Source organism: Thamnophis sirtalis, unplaced genomic scaffold, assembly GCF_051295495.1.
Source record: "Thamnophis sirtalis isolate CommonGarterSnake01/CBP01778 unplaced genomic scaffold, rThaSir2_p1.2 scaffold_9, whole genome shotgun sequence".
Taxonomy (NCBI): Eukaryota; Metazoa; Chordata; class Lepidosauria; order Squamata; family Natricidae; genus Thamnophis; species Thamnophis sirtalis.
The window spans coordinates 32,999,585-33,021,298 of NW_028261389.1; the positions used below are offsets into that span (position 1 = coordinate 32,999,585).

Here is a 21,714-nt window from a genome sequence, read left to right on the forward strand (position 1 = left end):
GCTGAGTTCAACAAGATTATAGAATACTTGGGAAGGATTTCATGGATAGAAAAACTCAAGAGGAAATCAAACCAAGAAACTTGTGAAACTTTAAAAAGTGAGATTATAAAAGACCAGTCTAGCACAATGCCACTGAAGAAAAATAAGAGATCCCAGAAGAAACCAGCATAACTAAAAAATTCTCTGATAAACTGAAAGGCAAAAAGGATAAGTATAAAAATAGAAAGAGATTTGAGTTCAAATCATCAGACCAAGATGGATTACATTCCAGGAGATGAAGGACTGAAAGACAGGATCTTACAGGTACTGAACTATGATTCTGAAGAACGGGGAACTACCAGAGGACTGGAAAAGAGCTGATGTGGTTCCCATTTTCAAAACAGGGAGGGGGGGGGGAAATGATCCAAGAAACTACAGACCAATCAGCCTGACATCAATATCTGGTAAGATTCTGGAAAGAACACCTAGGAGCAAGCAAAGTTATAACTAGAAGCCAGCATGGATTTCTCAAAAACAGATCATGTCAGATAAACCTCATTGCATTTTTGGTAAATTGGATGAGTGAAAAGCTGTGGATATAATTTATCTGGATTTCAATAAGGCATTTGATAAAGTAGACCACAACCTACTACTTCATAACATAGAAAAATGTGGGTTAGACAGCATCACTATCAGATGCATTCACAACTGGCTGATCAACTGCATTCAAAATATAGTCAGTTACTATTTATTAGTAATTAATTAATTAATTAATAGTATTAGTAATTAGTAACTCAATGTTACTATTTAGAAAAGTTAGTTGTGGAGATTGTTGTGTGGCACCATCTGGTGGCCGAATTTGGGAACTGGGTCTCTCCTGTTTCTGGTTATATCAAACAAAGAGTGGGAAGTGAAGGAATTCTCCCCCCCCCCCCCCCCGCCAAAGGCTTTATCAGTCTCCATCTCTCAGCTAGCCTCTCAGCCTTTGACATCTCCTTTTCCAGAGCTTTTTGATATTTTTCCTCAGCCTTGGAGGCTTTCCTGGAATGTAGGGCTTTTGCCCTTATTCAGGCAGCCACTGTTTTACTGCCCACTCTTAATGCAAAGGAATCCTTCTGTTTAATGTTGGCCTGTACTGTGGCCCCCCTTTCTTCCCCACTCACATGGGCCATCTGGTGTTTCTCTGAGTCAGCAGTATCCTCCATTATCTGTCTCTCCTGCTGGGAAAGCACCAGGAAGTCCGCACTGTCAAATGTTGGCTCTGTCTGAGTGAGCTGGAAGATGGCGGGGGATGATCCAAACAAACACTCCGGCCATATTGCTCTATGGCCTGAGCTGGTTTGAGCTAGAAGTTACAGTGGCTATGCCAATCAAATGGGGGAGCCAGCTGAATTGATGGGGCATCTCTTTAACCAATAAGTGGCGAATTCGCGCTGTAAAGCTGATTTCTGAAGCGCTGCTTCGTTTGTCCAAAAACCAATCAAAGAAAAGCCGAGAATCCAAAACTTTTAACTCTGCATTCTGCTCCTTTTTCTAAATCACATCTCACTTGCACATAGACTGAGTCAAGAGGGGATACAGTCAGGAGAGGCGTGGCTGCAAAGTTTAAAAGGACTCAGTCTCCGGGCAAGAAGGCAGAGTTAACCCATGCTTTTGGATTCTCGGCTCATGACATCAGAGAACTACGTCTACATGGAGGGAAGTATGCAGTGATGTCTTAAACATCTTCATAAATGATTTAGATAAGGGGATATAAGAGGAACTCATCAAATTTGCAGGCAACATTCAGTTGGTGGGAATGGCCAACACTCCCGAAGACAGGCTCAAGATTCAGAAGGATCTCGACAGACTTGAACATTGGACCCTACCCAACAAAATGAAATTCAATGTAAGGTTTTATATTTAGGCAAGAAAAACCAAATGCACAGGTACAGAATAGATGGTACCTGGCTCAAAAACAGTAACTGTGAGAGGGATCTGGGAATTCTAGTGAACAACAACAGTGTTCTGCAACTGCCAAAAAAAGACAACAGTAGTAAGCTTAATTAACACAGGGCTAGAATCAAGATCACTTGAAGTGTTGGTACCACTTTACAATGCCTTGGTAAGACCACACTTGGAATGTTGCATCCTGTTTTGATTGGCACGATATAAAAATAGAGACTCTAGAAAAGTGTGTGGAGTAGACAACAAAGAAGATTAGGGCTAGAACATATGATGAATGGTTGCAGGAACTGATTATGTCTAATCCAATGAAGAGAAGGACTGGTGGTGACATATCAGTCTTCCAATATCTAAGGGGCTGCCACAAAAGAGGGAGTCAACCTATTTTCCAAAGCACCTGAAAGTAGGACAAGAAGCAATGTATGGAAAGTTTTCAAGGAGAAATCCACTTAGATATAAGGAGAAATAATAAGTGAGAACAATCAAGCAATGGAACAAATTGTCTCCAGAAGTTATGGATGCTTCATCACTGAGGTTTTTAAGAAGAGATTGGATAGTGATTTGACTAGAATGACATAGGGACTCTTGATTGAGCAGAGGGTTGGACTATAAGTTTTCCAAGGACCCTTCCAACTCTATTATTCTACATAATCCCGAGGAACACCCAAAGATAAAGAGAAAGGTTTAGAGCAAAGTCCTTTCGATATAATCAAAGTACAATGGGAAATACATAGCATTAACCATATAATTAACACTTATTAAAGCTAAACAAAATAGAATTCAATGATCAAAGAAGGCTCCTGTGACAAATTCAACATCAATACTGAATTGATGGCTTGCCTTACTTACCAGCAAAGCAGTTGAGATCAAATAGAATAGCATACCAGAACCTGGCTGAAATGGCTCAGGAGGTTATTTACTGACAGATAAGAAATTAAGATAGACTTATCAATGAAGCATTCCATGAAGATATTTTTTTAAACAGTAGGAAGGTAGTAGGCATGCTTCAGGGAGTTTGGAACTTTTTTTTTTTGCATAACCAAACAGTTGACCAGGAACAATAGAAACAACAAAAAAGGGGAACAAAAGAAAAAAGAGACACATAAAGAAAAGGGTTTGATGTATTGGAAATTTCTAACACTACTACTTCAACTTACAACTGCAATAGGGCCTGGAAAATTAGTCATTAAGCGGTGTAATCATTTGAGACATCATGAAATCACACCCAATTTTTGCTGTGATCATTAAACAAATCACTGATTGTTAAATGAAACATCCTGTGATCTCAATTTGTTACATTCTTCCATTGATTTTCCTTCTCCAAAGTTCCAAAGTTTGCAAATATTAACTGAGTACAAGACATTGCAAGAGTTATAAGTGCAAGGACTGTTTTTAGCACCATAACACTGGTCACTAAATGAATGGTCATTAAATGAAGTTAGCTACATTCTGGCTAGCACTGCAACAAAAATGCAAAAACAATGAAAACTACGGAGGACTGATCTCTAGAACATTTTGACTTTAGACTGAACTCTTTCCTAAAGTCCTTTGCTGTAAGTGAAGAACTATTTAATATGTTGTCTTTGTCTCGTTTTCCCCCTTTCCCTTGTCTTTTGTGAGCCGCCCGGAGTCTTCCGGGAGTGGGCAGCATACAAAACAAACAAATAAATAAATAAATATTTCTGGCTGTTGTACTATTCTCAGTTACATGATAAAAATTAGAACACTTGGTTACTAGCATATATTTATGATGGTTGCATTATGTGACTGCCATTTGCAGCCTTTCCAGGGAGATTGCAAAAAGCAAAGGGAGAAGTTGAATTAGATTTGCTTAATCTTGTGATTTGATTAACAACTGAGGCAAAATGGTCATAAAATTGGGTACATTGCTGAATGATCGAAGGTCCAGTCCCAACTGTATTTGTAAGTTGAGGGCTATCTGTAGAACACAACTTGTGCTAATTGGCATTTATCTTGGGAAAAGATTACAGCAAGTACTCTTATTACAAAGGATTAACAAAGTTTTAGTTGTAACAGAAAATAAAACAGATTGATTAGATAATCAGATAAAACTGAATCGTTTTAATAACTGAATAGGCAGTCCGCAACAATTCGTCAAAGAAGAAATCAACAAAAGGTGAAAACTACAGGATTCTATGATATTTTCAAAACAACAAAAATCTAATAAGCATATAACAAATTAAAAAATACAACACTGTACTAACACAAATGTAAGAAAATAACCAATGTAAATAAGTCTATTAATGTTAAGGAAAAAGATACACTTAAATGATGAAGACGTTTGATGTGAGATGGCATAATATAATGATGCAATTCTTAGAGCCACATAAAATAAAAATAGTTTAAATAACTGATATTTTGAAATAGGAATGTAGCCACAATAAATTAAAATGAACAAATCAGTAAGTAGCATCCACTTGATTATCTTAAGAAAACAGTAACAACATTGCTCCTAATTCTAAATGAACTCCCTGTTCCGTCAAAAACATGCAATTTCGGTTGGGCCAGTTTTGTTTATAAGTAGGATTGTTAATCATAGATATGTGCAGAATTGTAAGAAAAAAAGGTAGAATATTGAAACTAAGAATATATTGAAATAACTAGGTAGAATATTGAAACTAAGAATATATTGAAATAACTAGTAATACTATTGGAATTATCAACACTCAATGTCAAAACTATTTTTTAATTGGAGAATTATAACACCCTTCAAAATTTTAGAACTAAGTAGGTGGAAACCAGATTTTCAATGGCTTTTCTGCATTTTAATACCAGGCAGGAAGACAGGGAACAATGTTTAACAATTATTCTGTGTATATCTACAGAAATGCTCTGATCAGCAGAAACCCAGCACCAAAAATTTGCCCAGCAGCAGGCAGCTATTTAGTAAAGAATCTATGAATAATGGTTGGATTATATTTGCTTTGCCACTCAATATTCATTATCCCATAAATAAGAGGGTAAGACCATTTAGATCTACCTTTGTTATTATTATAAACATTATCTCTCCTCTCAGTAGATGCAATTATGTTGTAGTAGAACACTATATACTGCAGGAAGAGGAGATGGGTAGTTTTCAAATTGGACTTCCAAGCTTATTTTGATTTCCTCTAAAACATTAGCTTTCAGTGGGCCCAAAGATTTTCCTTAGTAAAAATAAAGCATTGAAAACATGGAGACAAAAAAAATCTACATAAATTTGTTCTGGATTCGATGTTGAATATATAATTCAAATAACTTTTTGAAGGGGGAGGGCGAAAACCTAGTACCTGGATATTCTCCATGCTGTGAGAATATTCTGCTGATCCAGACTGCTTACTTGTAGAACATCGAAACCTAAACTCAGCAGTAAACTGCAGTTATGTCCATAAAAGGCAATTTTAAAGAACAATATAAAAAAATCTAACCTAAGGGGCTAAGAGAGGAGGAGATCCTCCAATTAACTAGTTACAATTCATTTTTACCAAACACCGAGTATGGTTCAAAAACACAGTAAACAATAAAAATGAAACAATATTTAAAAATATGTTGACTGATTACACATCTGAATTACTTTCTACTATGTTTTGTTATTTCTCCCAAAACAGTTAATTAGATATCATATCAGTTTTCTTAACTTTTGATGAAAACTTCATTCAGTGTTATTTATTAATCAAATTTGTATTCTGCCTTGCCACCAACGTCTTAGACAATCTAGACCTATAAGCATATATTTATATAATTAATTTCTATCATGATTGCTCTAGGACCCTTTCAATGGAAAATATTTTACTCAGTATGTTCAAGGAGCAAGATATTAATGCAGATCTTGGAGTTCTGTGTCTGATAAATGTAGAAGACTTCTTGTAAAAGCTTTGGAGTTATTAATATCTACCCTCTGAAATGTTAGAGAACAGACTATATTTCTGGATGTACAATATATTTTAACTTGCCTGAATTGTACACTTTAATCAATATTCAAAAATATTCATAACGTTTTGAATAATCAAAACGTAAGTGTTGCTATTTGTAATATAAATTTTATATTAATATTTATAAATATATTCAAAAAATAGTTTCCATGTGAACTAAATAAAATTGTTTACATGATTTATTTATTTATTTTAAATTATGGCTATAGTCTTCTCTTTGCTATTTAAAAATATCCTGCACTTTTTCATTATTTTTATTAATATTCCAAGAAAGAAGCAGGGATAGAATAATTTAAACTTTTAAAAGTTCATAAAATTATGTTATCTTTTGTTGCTGAGAAAGACAAGGCCTACCGCACATATTCTGAAATACAATTGCATCAACTTTTAAAACAAGTTATAGTCTTAAAATCAATGAAATATTGGATTGTGAAATTAAATAGATCTGTTCAATGATACAGGAATACATTCAATGGTAATACTATATATTTGTAAATATTTCTGTTTGGAGTCAATAAATTGCTGACTGAAAAGGAGCAATATTAAACTCATTTGCAAATTAATATATGATGAACTTTGGAACTGGTCACAATTCAGCAAGATTATTTGTAGAAATATCTTCTCTATGCTGTTTTTAAGCATAATTTTATAGATATGCTTATACTTGCATGTCTCTTAAAATACTGATAGCCAAAACCAAAACTACTCAAATAGCCTGCCATGCAATTATTGTCTTAAGAAACTTCACTATAAAATTAATTTAATATTGTTAATTTTATTAACTAATTGATCCAGACAAGTGTTTCTTGTTATGCTGCTTATTTTTCACTAATGAAGCTTCCTTTTAAGTCTTGTATAAAAAGACATTGTTATTAATGGTGAGATACAAACTAAAACAACTAAGAAAAACTAAATACCCAATTTTTATACACAAGCTGGAACCTCAGGGGAAAATTCTGAATACTGTAGAGGGAAATTTCTCAGCAGATAGTTTTTTTTTCTCTGTCAAGCAACATTTGTTATATATTATAATTTATGAATCCCCACAGAAACAATTTTTACTTATATATTGCAATCTATGTGTTTCCTAATTTTAAATAAAGTAACTTTTAAAAAGGTTGATCATTTCTATTTTAAATATTTTGTTTAAAAATATGATATATTAGATAATGAAAATATGCAAAAATTGGCTTTATTTCTATTATCCTATAGTGTAGACTGTCTAAATAAAAATGACATTTTGATACTGCTTTAAACAATGATGGGATCCCAAGTTCCTTAATAGGTATCAACCCTGCAATTTTAATTTTTAACAGCAACTGAAAATGCTCTTATTTAATAATTTACATCATTATAGTAGTTGATCTTAATGACATACTTTAAAATCACTAGTAAGATTTCAGCAGAATAACTTATGGTGATTGGAAGGGAAAAAATCTATCACATTAGTATGTTGAATTATTAATCAATCACACTTAATGTTAGGTTTTGATTGTCATGTAATATTTTGTGGATATGTGTATAGTACATGCTTAACAATATTTTCTCCTGAAATGGAATTCAATTACTAAGCAATCTTTATATTAAAGAGACACAGAACTTTATATCATTTGGATGTGATCACTTAACAGCATATAAAAAGTAAAGCAAAACACAGCTATCAGCCAGTGAGGAGATAGCTGCAAATGTAGAACATTACAGAGTATTGCATAGTTTAGTAAAATGCAAATATTTAACTTTGTACATACCTTTTTATTCATACTACTTGTTCTGTTATTTATAGTATTGTAAGCTGCTGCCCATAAACATTTGGTAGTGAGATGGGTGGGACACAAATTCATTAAAGAAATAAATGAAATACTACTTCTGCTGCTATATTTGCAGTTTGGTCCATGTACTGTAGTTTAATATAAAATACAAAAATTATAAAAAACAAAAATGTCTCCAAATTCGCAAAATATACCACCCTTGATATTGTAAATTGTTAGAATATTTAAGTTTGCAATTTGGAATGTTTAGAAATGTATGAAGAACAATTTTAATGAATTTTTCTTGGCATTTTCAGTCAATATAATTCATCAGATTTTCAAGGATCAAGCAGACTTCTCTGACATTCTAGGTGAGGGAAGATATGTGTCTGTTGTTTGTTGACTAGGGAGCATTCAAACAGCAAAGCAGAGAACAGGAAGTCGGATCAACCAATCACTATGCAGGATACGTAGTGATAGCTAGCATACATACTGTGACAGCTATGGGCAGTTGTGGGAAATTCTAAATCAGCCTTAACACTCTCCTGGATTTTACTGCTTTTTCAGCAAAATGGTTTCTTCATACCGCCTAAATATTATAGAGGATTAGGATTCAGAGCAACTTGGAGCATGTGAAAGAAACGTAGAAGAAAATAGAAGCTTCACTGCATGAATGAAAATAATGTTGGACATAGCCTACGACTTAAAATTTCCTAGGTTAAAGTAACCGCCACAATGAAGTGTTGCAATGTACAGTATATAAATACATGTCAAGATTCTAATTGTCCATGTTCTCTTCATAAATTCTCTATTACCTTGCTTTCCCACTCCTTTCATTTAGCCAGCAGTCATAAGTATTGAGAATTCAACATCTTCAGGGGCTGTTTGGAATTCTCCTCTTTATCCGCTTTGCATCTTTTTTATTATCTTCTGCAAACATTAGGGATTCTCCTAGCAAACCTCATGAATGACCCTTATTGTGTCTGGATGGTAGCTTTTTTGACTGACAGAATGAATCTAAGAAAATAGTATTGATATTAATTTACAAGGGTAGTAATTCATTATACATTTCTACTATCATTATTTATTAATAAATAATTACTATCTCATACTATCATTGGCTATTTGGGATCTTTGTATATTTTGATTTATAAGTTTTTGTTTTTTCTTATCTGACATAGTTATATGAAGGCATAACAATAAAAAGCATAAACTTTTATGAAGGTTTATCAGATACTCTTTCTAACTACATGAGTATCAATAATAAGTTAGAATACTTAAAAATATAATTTTAAATTTAAATACATTAGGGCTTACTAATCAGTTTTGAAAGGACTGATGAAAGCTTAAGTTTCCAAACATTTCTAGTCAACGCAGTCATTCAGAAGAGGCTCATGCTTTGTCTTACCCTTTCTGAGAAGAGCTATTTGCTACATATGGAATTTTATGCGCACACTCAAACTGCTTCAATGGGGCAGCTATGGTGACATCTATTTTACTGGAAGGGAAACTGAGCATGTTGTTCCTAGTCACCTCCATAGCCTCAACAATGCAAATCATATTGGTTACCCTGCTCCATTGAGTAGCTTTAGACAAAAGAATTTATGATAACCCAAAATATTGTAAGCCAATCTAAAATATGTTCTTGGCAAAGCATATCTTTTCCAACAAAACAGATTAACAGAGTTGGAAGGGACCTTATAGGTCATCTAGTCCAACCCCCCCTGCTCAAAACAAGTCAATGCAGTTTTTTTTAAAGGGGGGATTGGAATCAGATTAATCCAGCAACAACTGAAAATACCACTTCCCCTTTATAACTAAACATATGAAAAAAAACACTTTAAAAGGTTTTCCTCACTGTTAAAGAGAGTACCTTTTTATCCCCATTAGAAGTGAAAGTAATTTAGAATACTTTCCCAGTATGTTTGGCCAGGAAGGAAAAAATAGTATTTATAACTTTTTCCTTTCATTACAGCTCTAGAAACGAAATTAACTAAAAAATGAGTGACACTTGGGTTTTTCTCATAATAATTACATTAAACTTGCTTAGCCATTCTTACACTATCAATAATGTTAACCTACTTCACAGAGTTGTTGTGCATATTAAATTTTGTCATCATTGTAATGTAATTTGAGATCTTTTGACAGAATGGAAGAATATAAATTTAAAAATAAAGCTTCCTCCATAGAACAAATCAGAAGAGAAAGAATATCATTCTCTAAGACTAAGAACAATTAATATTTTACAACAAGCCATTTATAGAACTTTTAAAGCTAAATGTGAAATAAACATAAATTGATATATACAGAGTATTTCCCCAAAACATACAGCAGTGTCCACACACACATCCAAGTAGGTCACTGGTATGTCATTTCCCCATTGTGCTTCTTGCACTCAGACACCACGACATAACGCCATAACGAATGATCAATGTGCATTTCAACATTCACTCTTCTTTGCATTGCAATGTATATAAGAATGAACGATATATACGACATAGTTTTTCTATTACTTCGCAATAAACTGGTGCATAATCCTTGAATACAAAACAAGATTTGGAACCTTTTAAGTACTTATTCACACAGAAGATTGTGGCCATAGTTTGAGGTTTCATAAAAATATAGCAGTTTAAATCTCACCATCAGTGTATTTTCCACAACAGAAACTAGAAACCAGCAACATTATCTACTATGTTTCAGAATGATAGCATACTTACTGTTAAATTCAGATAATTTTGCTGATAATACTACACTCGCTTTTAAATAAAAGCAAATAAAGTTATTTGTGAATAAAACACACACTAATAATGCAAAACAAAGGGAGTTGTCTTATTTATCTTAGAAAAAAAACTAGAGGCCATATAACAGTGTAGCAATTTTAAAAGTTAAATAATATTTTGATACAATTGTCATATTTATAAACATGGCAAAATTGCCATACTATTATATACCACTTTCCCAGAATTAAAAAACCCATAAATCAGCACAAATAGTTACAGAAAATACTTATGTGAGGCATTTGGATTTTAAACTACAAAACTATAGTAATTTTACAGGTTTCTATGTAATACATAAATGATTGAGAATTAAATAATGATATCCTAATCAACTTTCTATTTTGTACTCTAGCAGTATTGTATTGCCAAGTAGTCTCTCATCTCCTTTAAAATTATGTTTTTGTCAATATTTTAGCAGCAAAGTTTTAAATCCATTCCAAGTATCATTTCAAGCAAATATATTTTGTAATTAAGACTATTTTTATTTATAAATCAAAACAACTATTCTTCTCTTACATACATGTGAATATTTTGTGTGTCCATTTGTGTATACACACACGAATAAACAAAGGCAGAAAGATTAACATATATTAACATTATATAGATTGCAAAAATACACAAGAGAACACTCTTCTTGAAAATCCAACTTTTGAACACAATCCACAACTGGGAAAATATCTCTTTTACTGTAATGAAAAGGTTAGTTTGATTGTTGTCCAATCATCCAAAGAGCAAAATGAGTAAACTGTTATCTTATATAATACTAAAAAAATCTACCTTATAAATTGTATTATTACTTTCTAAATTTAGTCTACTTTTTACGAATGCTGTCAAGTACTTTCACTTTGTGTATTTAGCTCCTTTTCAGGGTACAAAATAAGGACATTTTTAAAAACTGAACATAAACAACTAATCAATATCCAAATATTTACATTTTAATGAATAAATAAAATTAAACCTGTGTTAAAAGACAAACAAAATTGTCCCACGTACTTACCTTAAACTCAAATAAATAGAAACATAAAAAACAGCATAACTCAGCCAATGTAATTTCAGACAATCAGACTTCAACAGCAGAGATGTAAATTAAAATAATACAGTACTAACCGATTACATGAGACTAAAACCAGGTGTCCTCGATTGCTCATAAACCAGGGAAATGGCCGCTTCCTCTGAAGAAAACCTCGTCGTGCAACACTAGAAACGAGGGTTTCAGGCGCGCTTATGCAGTGCGCATGCTCGGGCACATACTTCCTGCCAGGATACAGGAAACCGCCACCCATCGACCAGCGGGGGAAGGGGGAGGGAAGGGAAGGGAGCGAACGGAAACTACCGCCAGGAGCGGCAGTGAGGGCTCCGGCAATTTTTCACCGCGTCAGCGTTTTGGACGAGGCAAGTCGGAGCGGGATCGACAAAAAGGAGAAAGTCTTCCTTCATAAAAGATGCCTGAGGAAAATTGTCTTTAGGTGTATTAGCTGCTGCTGGCTGCCACCGTTTCCAACACAAAACCTGATCTGTATCCAACACCCGCTCCCTCCCCCTCCCCCCCCCCCCGGGATTGCAGCAGTACCTGCGAGTAGAAGTCGTTCCGCCGCCAGTGGTTCAGAGCGCTGCCACAAGTGCTCCCGTCCGCTTCCACTGCCGCCGATGATTCAAAAAAAAAAAGCACACAGCCTACAGCATGTGCTGGGCCGTTATGCAAATGAGCTGTGATTTCCCCTCCCACTCTCTTGGCCCCACCTCCTTTGGAAAAAAAAAGCTGAGGGGGCGGACGTGCGAACTGCATTCTTTCGCCGGCCAATCCGCAGATCGGCCGTTTGGAAGGTTATGCAAATATTCCACAATTACTTAGCATATTTTGCTGGAAGCTCCTCCCCTTCTTGCAGTAAGGAAATTATTGGTTTGAGCGGCAGATAGTTGATAAGCGAGTTAAGGTGGAACGGAAGCCCTTGTGGCTTGTTAAGCTAGAAATTGACGCCAGTGGCAGCAGGAGAAAGTGGTGCTACAGTTTACGAAGCTGACCGAGGTAGCGTAAACTGCCTCGGCTGGATTGGTTGGAGTTCGTTTGGTGTATCTGGGTAGCTTTGAAGTCGGCACCTTCTTGAAGAGAAGCTTCGTGTTTTATACTGTTTCAGGGGAGTCCTCAGTGTCAGTTAACAATTTCTGTATTCCATGGTAAAAGTAGTGAATAATGTTGCTACCCTTTGGAGGTAACTATTGTAAAATTAAGCTGCCGTAGAGCTGTTACTCGTGACCTATTTGGAATATCAGTTACACTCTGATATTCTCACAAGCAGTCCATAGCGTCTACTTAAGAATCAAGTAAATGTTGAGTTCGCTTAGGGTTATTCCTAAGCAAAATAAGTTCACTGTTCAATTGTTTTGTGAGTTGTATGTTCTTTATCCACAATATATCCATTGTCAATAAAACGTTATGTAATAAAATAGCTTTAGTAATAAGTTGAATGTATCCATCGTATTGAAGCACAATATATTCTTTCCACATTTTGGTCTTTAGTTGCAAAAATAATTTTCAGCTAGAAAATAGTTGAATTGTTATTAAATGGGAAATATGAAAGGCTAAACACTAACATACCTTGTTTGTTTTTATCTTACCAGCTGCTTTTTCCACTCTACAGTGATTTTCCACACCCTTTTCCCACAAGTCTTTTCTTCCACATATACAGTACCTTCCTACTTCATTGCCTGCAGCAATGCTATCTTAAGGTATTCTGCAGGGACAAAACTACTCATTTATTCTAAATACTTGTTTGAGTAAAAAGTCTTAATGTTCCCGTTTTAAATTTGAAATGAAATTAAACAGTAAACACCACAAAACTTTTAATATTTAGACATTTGGGAGAGGTGGAAAAATGGAGAAGTGGGAGATGGGAATAAAGCTAAATAGCCAGAAAGAATTTTCCCCCACAGTGCCACCAACTCTAAGCATGCAGAGGAGGAGAGATATGAAAGGCACAGGTACATTTGCCATCTACTTGTTAGCTTCCTAGAAGCATAGACAATTGATCATTGAAATAAAAATTGCCTCATTCATTTGCACTTTACTCTCCATTTCCTCTAATTTTGAAGACTAGTAATTTAATCCCATTCATTCTGTAAGAGAATAAGTAGAGGCCATGTAAGCAGGTTATCATCCTGGTAAGCACCTAGTGATGGGGCAACCAATACAGGAAAGAATTGCAGAATCCATGACCACTGTCTTCTGTAGTATAAAATAAAGGGTATAAATTTACTACTAATAAATACAATACCAGTGTCCATAATTTTGCATTGTAAGGTATGGGAAGAATTTGATTCCTGGATAAAAATGCTACCATAATTCTACTCAGTGAATTCAAGGGGGCAGATAAGATGATGAAATCATTGATGATCACCTCTCAGTATTGTACTCTACAAAGGGACAAGTAAATGAGCAAGTGAAGTGCCTAAAATGTATAAAAAAGAGAGTAGATGGGAGCAAACATCTGTTGCATATTTCATCTCCGGAAGTCAGAAGAGAAAGGATATATGAAGAGATTGCTATTTTTAAGAGCAACAGCTAAACAAAAACAGGACACACTAAACCGGTGAAAATCAAAGAATAAATATGATGGAACATAGCTATGCCTCAAAAGGTATATATGACCTTGATAATTGGTAACTTTTATAATGGCAGTGAAAGCAGTTTTATTCCATCAGGAACTTGGGGCCTAAATTAGATTACATTAATTTGCTTACCTGTGGGCTATTAAAAAGTGAGGGATAGTAAATGTCTATTTTTAGCCTGATAGGCTGGGAATGGTATTTGGAGGTTTTCTATCAAATAGTTTTCTATTTTACTGTATGTTTTTTTATTGTGAATTTCCTAGATTTGGAAATGCATAGAATATAGATACTGTACTAAATAAAAATAAATTATCCCATGTTTTTGTATTAGCTGGTAAAGAATAGTGTGCTTACGTTGGATTTTCTTATCAGTGGGCAAAAATATTGACATAATTTCAGATTAAAGTTTGTTTCTATTATGCTACATTTTCTTCTTTTGGAGAAGGATCTTTTGTTGCTTAGCTGCTGTTTCATCTTGACCATTCTACCTATTTCAGTTTAATGGCAGAAGAAGTGGGGGGGGGGGGGAGAAAGTGGAGTTAGCTAGAGAAGCAAATAAATAAAATGGTGTTGCTTCTTGGGAGTAAATTAGACTATTTTCACTTTTTGTCACTGGTTGGTGTGAAGGTTGGACTCTTTGAGGCTAATTCATATTAATACATAACTCAGGAACCAGAGATGAATGAGAAGGTGAGATAATTGCATATTGTACAGTACATTATTAAGGGGAAATGTTGAGTGGGTAGTGATGCCTACTTGTATTCTCATTAAGCATTCACTGTCTTATGTATATTGGAAGAAAACCCTCAAGTCCAAAAGGCCCCCTTACCCCCCTGCTGGGTTTGCAGAGACAGGTGATGGAATTGATTTTCCTCCCGTTGTACATGCTCAATGAACATTTGAATTAAGATTTGGCTGCCTCTCCTGGAGGACGAGGGGGGGATGGGGGCTGCTGTGAGCTTGGAAGCAGAGGGGGAGAAACTTTCTTTGGGCCTTTGCTCCGGACTGACCACCGGAGAGGGCCAAAAGGGCTCCAGGTTGTGTCTCTGGACTCAGTGGGCATTGAAAGGGACAGGGACGAAGCAGGACAGGCAGAGAACGGGGGGGGGGGGGGCGGGGAGGAAGCAGAGTCCCTGGCTGTGCCTAAGAGGGCTTGCGTGGCACAGGGAACATTTCAGGTGTCTGCAAGGTGAGACCTCCCTGGGCAAGGAGGCTCCAGGCTGAGCTTCTCTTGTTGTTGTCATCATCACATTTTTGTCATCGCAATTTTATCGTCGCTTTTTTGTCGGCGTGATTATGACATTGCGTTTAAATCTGCGCTATTTTGTCGGCACGGATATGTCCATCGCACGATTGTCAGGTCACGGATAAAAGAAAGAACTATCATGCAAAAATGCATGAAAAGTAGAAAATTCTATGTATATTGGATAAGAAAGGAACTTTGTATTTTAGGGAAACAAATATTGTATGTGGACTAAGAAGTATAAATATTTAATATTCATACATAAACTAATATTAAATTTTTATACTTATTAGTCCATACATATTATTTGGTTCCCTAAAATATAAAGTTTCTTTTTTTTTAATCCCATATATGTTAAATATAAATGTGTATACCATTTTAATCAATTTTGCATCTATTTTACATTTAGTGGGAATGTGCTATACTTTTCATGTGTGCTGCTCCACTCACTCATACATACATGTAAGTGTGTTTTAGAGAGTTGATTAATGTTCCCCAGCAATTCCCTTCACCTAGCCTCAGAACTGTCCCAAATAACGTCAGTCACAAGCAAGTCAAGGTTAGTATACAAGGCAATGGCCAATAGTCCATAAAATAATAGAAAGTCATTCCAACAAATAAATCCACCAAACAAACTTAATCTATCAGGCCAAATTGAAATACACCCACAAGAGATCACTTGGTAAGAAAAATTCAGAGTCTCCAAAGTCCAGCAGGAAGCATGAGGAACAAAGCACACAGCCATAAACCACACGTTCCCAACAACACTTCCCTCTGTGTGTTGTGATAAATAGTTTTCTAATGCAGCCCATCAAGTCAGGCAAGGCCTTCTCCCAAGTAATCTGGCAGATCACCATTGCTCTTGTCTCTTCTCTGCCCTGCATGCTCTCAGATCCAGCACGGAACGTAGCTCCTCCTCCTCTTCACTGACCACCCCTCCAAGGTGTCCCCAGCTGAAGCCCCCTGTAAATCTCTTGACCGGCTTTCAGAGTCATTAATTAACCCAGTTCCTGACATGCCAGGAATGAGCTCATCCTCCCTTGAGCCAACCGAGGAAGAATCTGAGGAGTCATCCAAGGGAGACATCACATCATGCCAAATTTAAATACTTAATTATCTTGTTTTCAAGTAGAGCTATTGCAACAATGCAAGAGCAAATACTCAACACTATATTGAATTGATAACAAAAGCAGTTTTTTAAACAGTCTAGTTCAGCAGTGTCAAACTCGCAGCATCACGGTGGCATCACATGACTTTCCGCTCCTTCGCTAAACTGGGAATGGGTATGGTTAGCATGTGATTCATGCGGCTCATAGGCCGCAAGTTTGATTGCCCTTGGACTGCAAAAATCAAACATTCAATTGGAATTATTTAAGTAGACTGATATTAGTTTCTTTGTTCTCATTTCAAGGGTTTACAAATTAGCATGCATATTTATTCTTTTTGAGACCATACCATGGTTTAACTAGGTGAAATTCATTATTATTCAGCATAATTTACTATATGTTATTTTTTATTTAAAATTTTATAGCATTTTTTTAGAACTAAAAGCAGTTCCATTGTACAATAACATAAACTAAAAACATAAAAATAAAAAGTGACAGAGAGTCCTGGATAAAGTAAATTATCTGGATCTTTTCCCTTTGGTTTTCAAGCCAGGATATAATATGGAAACAGCATTAGTTATGCTGGTGGATGAACTCTAGTGGGGCTGGGACATCTGTGATGCAACTTGGCTTTTCATAAGGTCATGACATATTTCTCAGCTGATCATAGGGTTTATGACTAGAAGGCACAATGATAGTTCTCCTTTTTCCTCTTAGGCCTGTTCAGTGACATGGAGGAGAAGGTAAAGCATTTTCTGCAGTGTATATCAGGGCTGGACACACTAATTGGTTTAACATCTACATGAAACTTTCATCAAGGTCACCAATAAAATGAAGTGCAATATTATTAGTACACTAATGATATTTGATTTTATATTTCAACCTAACAGTGCTTTCCAGAGCATCTCACAGTGAAGATCCGGATGGAAAGAGAGAAGCATAAGTTTAACTCTGAAAATATGGGAAAGGCTGTGGGTCCTAGGGATTTGCTATTTTTACTTCTTTTTCTAGGGAGTGTTTATTCCTAGATAAAACTGGCACACAACTTGGAGATTCTCTTGGATTCTTAGTTAATGCTTAAAGAGAAGGTGATAGCTATGGCTAGATTCATGTGATGTAGTGATTGCGCCATTTTCTGGATTTGGACTTCCTTGTCACTTAGCCTTAATCACTAATATTAGGATTGTTGCAACATGCTCTAGATGGGTTATCCTTGAAGACTATTCAGAAGCTGCAACTGTTATAGAATGTGGCCTTAAAAACAATTATGGGTGTGCCCTACTATGCTCATATGGCAACTTCATTGTGTGAGCTAAACTAGTACAGTTTAATGTGCTGCTTGTGATATACAGTTGCAAGAAAAAGTATGTGAACCCCTTCGGATTACGTGGAATTTTCCATGAATTAATCATAAAATGTGCTCAAAACTTCATCTAAGTCACAACAATAGAACAACACCGTCTGCTGAAAATAACACTACACAAACATTAGATGTTGCCATGGTTTAATTGCACATAACATGAAAACATTCACAGTGCAAGGAGGAAAAAGTATATGAACCATTGGACTTAATAACTGGTTGACAGCAATAACCTAAACCAAATGTTTCCTGTAGTTGCAGATCAGACGTGCACAACGATCTGGAGTAATTTTGGACCACTCCTCTTCACAAAACTGTTTCAGTGTAGCAATATTCTTTGGATGTCTGGTGTGAATCGCTCTCTTAAGGTCATGCCACAGCATTTCAATCAGGTTGAGGTCAGGACTCTGACTGGGCCACTCCAGAGGGCATATTCTGTGCTGTTGAAGCCATTTTTGTGTTGGCTTACTTGTATGCTTTGGGTCATTGTCCTGTTGCATCACCCATCCTCTGCAGAGCTTCAGTTGGCGGACAGATGGTCGTACGTTTTCCTACAAAATGTCTTGATAAACTCTGGAATTCATTTTCCCATCAATGACAACAATCTGTCCAGGCCCTGAGGCAGCAAAGCAGCCCCAAACCATGATGCTCCCTCTGCCATATTTTACAGTGGGGATGAGGTTTTGATTTGGTGTGCTGTGCCTTTTTTTCTCCACACATAGTGTTGTGTGTTTTCCCCAAACAACTCAATTTTGGTTTCATCTGTCCACAGTATATTTTGCCAGTAGTGCTGTGGAACATCCAGGTGCTCTTTTGCAAACTTCAAACGTGCTGCAATATTTTTTTTGGACAGCAATGGCTTCCTCCTTGGTGTCCTCCCATTCTTGTTTAATGTTTTCCTTATTGTAGATGTGTCAACAAAAATGTTAGCATGTGCCAGAGATTTCTGTAGGTCTTTAGCTGACACTCTAGGATTCGCTGTGCTCTTGCAGTCATTTTTACAGGACAATCACACCTAGGGAGAGTAGCAACAGTGCTAAACTTTCTCCATTTGTAGGCAGTCTGTCTTACCATGGACACATGAACATCAAGGCTTTTGGAGATACTTTTGTAACCCTTTCCAGCTTCAGGCAAGTCAACAATTCTTGATCGTAGGTCTTCTGAGAGCTCTTTTCTGCGAGGCATGGTTCACATCAGACAGTGCTTCTTGAAACCAGTAAACCCACAACAGGTGTGTGTTTTTAAAGGGCAGAGCAGCTATCAGCAACACATCCAATATCATCACACTGATTGGAGTCAAGGTTGGCTCACTCCTGGCTCTAATTAGTTCTTGGAGAAGTCATTAGGCTAGGGGCTCACATACTTTTTCCTCCCTGTGAACTGTGAATGTTTACATGTTATGTGCAATTAAACCATGGCAACATCTAATGTTTGTGTAGTATTATTTTCAGCCGACTGTGTTTTACTATTGTTGTGACTTAGATGAAGTTCAGAGCACATTTTATGACCAATTCATGCAAAACTTCACGTAATCCCAAGGGGTTCACATACTTTTTCTTGCAACTGTATAAAATCTTGTCATAGGGCCTGGTTCCTTAAAGAACTACATTTCCCCCATTAATTCTGCCTGCCCGATAAAATCTGGCATAGTAGCATGCTTAGATTTCATTTAAATAATGTCACTTGGTGGGTCCCAGGAAGTATGGCTTCTCTGTCATGGAACCTGCAATTTAGAAGGGAGCCCCTCCAAGATGTCTATATTGTTCCGACCGTTATTCTTTAAGCGAGCCTTGAAGTTTTTTTGTCTCTGTATCTTTGAAAACTACATAATAAACTACAGAAAAATGGTGGTTGTTGCTTTGATTTACAGTATGTTTTCAAGAGTACAAAAGATAATTATTTTCTGTATTCAGTTTTATTTTTAAAATAGTTACATGCATTAACAACACATTCGTATATACACTGTGGTTGTACATTACTCAAATAGATGATCACTGAATTTACTTGAATTTAACTCTTAAGAATTGCCATCTTAAGCACTTGTACAAATGCATTTTCTGATAGTGCTCACTTTATGTACAATGATAATTGAAAATATTTGTTATATGAATAAGAAAGGAGCTTCCTTGTTATTTGGATTCATAATTAAATAAATTTGATGGTAATTGTAAAATAAAAATAAACATCAACATAAAGGTCACAGCTTAGACAGCATTATTATAAAGTCTGATGTTTCATTATTTTATAGATTATAAATAACCACAGCATATGTAAATACATAACTTGCTTTTTGTTATTATAAATGCTCTTGCTAATTATAAATGCTTTTCATAATTAAAGTTTATTTACTGTCATGGACAGAATATTGGTTAGTTTGATTAAGTGAAATAAGTATTGTTTCTGAATTTGGAGTTCTTGATCAAATCAGTCATGTTTTATGTTCGGGCCAGTGCCCAAATCAGTGAAATGGGAATAAATGGGATCTGCATCCAAGAATTTATTTAAGAATTAATATAAATGGAAATTGTAAAATGTTTCCAAAATGTAATATAATAAAGAACATTACTTTGATTGGAGAGCAACCAAAATTAAAAATAAATTTAAAAATATATTTGACATTAAGAAAACATTAGGCAAGGTATCAGATAGTTCATTAAAAAGCACCAGAACAAGACAAAAGTAGAATTAATTCATGGTAGATTTTGACTGCTCCCTGCCACAGATGGTTGCATTGACAGGGGTACTATGGTAGCAAACAGCTGAAAAAAGTAAATGGGGAGAGGTTGCCATAGCAGCTAGCCACATGGCAAAATGAGGAATGTTGCTTAGCAACCATGAGGGCTTCAAGGCACAAGCATTCCATAGAGAGCTAGGAAAGCAACAACTGGAATGGCTGGGGGAGGGGAAAGAATTAAATTGAAGGAGACAGAAAGAGTGCTTAAGTGAAGACAAGGAAAAACAGGGGAAAAAGGCAAATTAGCAAGAAAATCTAACACCAGAAATAACTCTGGTGGTGGGTGAAATACTGTAGGAATATTTTCTTTACAATAACATTTTGATTCAAGATATTAAAAGTTACTGCAAAATTGGACTTTTGTCTGTTGTTATACATCTGCAAATAAAATACTCTCCATGAATAACTGGAAAAAGGAACTTTAACAGGCTGCTTAATTTTTTTTTAATTTTTTTTTTACAAATTAATATAAACATAATTTATATGATAATCCTAATTCCTATTGCACTTGATAAGAGGTTCGTCATTCATCCTTATTAAGCTTTGGAAGTGAAAGACGAAAACCTTAACATTATGTACAGTAAGTTTGTGCCTTCAGTCAAAAAAAATTCTAATGTATTTGTCAAAAACAAATGTTTCTGAAATTATAACACTTTTCAACCATTTTTTAACTTTTTGGAGACCACCTGAATTGTTAAAAGATATGATAATTAATTATATAATTAATTTACAAAAGACTAAGGGGCAGAATTGGTCTTGAGCAGACCAGAGATTTACAATCAAAACTAACAAGTAATGATATTTGTTAGTACAAATTTCTAGTACAAGTTATTCAGCTATTGGTTGGAGCAAAGATACAACTTATTTCGGAATGTTTGCTAGATATTATCCAATTTGCTCTTGTGAGTCTTTGAATCATTTCAAAGCAGGCTTAAATTAAATTTAGAAGCGCTATCTCAATTTTCATAAAAACTTGCCTAAAGTTTTCTTAAAATTTGGATAGGTAACCTAATTTGTAAGCCACCCAGAGTCCCCTTGTAGAGGGGACAGGTGGCATAGAAATTTAATAAATAAACAAAAATAAACACCTCTTAGCCATGAATAATGTGGCAATATTGTCCTGAGGAAATCTACTGATGCTTCCCATGGACTGGCTCTTTTGTATAATTATGTCCAATCTGAAATGGACAGATACATTATAAAAGCAACAAAAAGTAAAAAAAAAACATTGCTTGAGTCCAAATGATAGGTGTAGATTATGAAAATGCTTAGCTTGCTTTCTGTA

The 21,714-nt window shown here is 35.4% G+C and overlaps 1 protein-coding gene across 6 annotated transcripts in view; it reads right to left on the reverse strand.

Annotated features, from left to right (window-relative positions):
- ATF7IP (activating transcription factor 7 interacting protein) overlaps positions 1 to 21,714 on the reverse strand; it is a 287,553-nt gene that overhangs the window by 82,434 nt on the left and 183,405 nt on the right. Inside the window, exon 1 of one of the 6 annotated variants that reach the window (XM_087723259.1) lies at positions 11,951 to 12,077. The exons of 1 other annotated variant lie outside the window; for it this stretch is intronic. The gene's annotated coding sequence lies outside the window, so the exon portion shown is untranslated. Of the gene's footprint in view, positions 1 to 7,603; positions 7,734 to 8,418; positions 8,542 to 11,487; positions 11,506 to 11,950; positions 12,078 to 21,714 lie in introns of those variants that run through there. 4 more of the 6 variants (XM_087723258.1, XM_087723257.1, XM_087723265.1 and 1 more) reach the window with 4 other exon arrangements.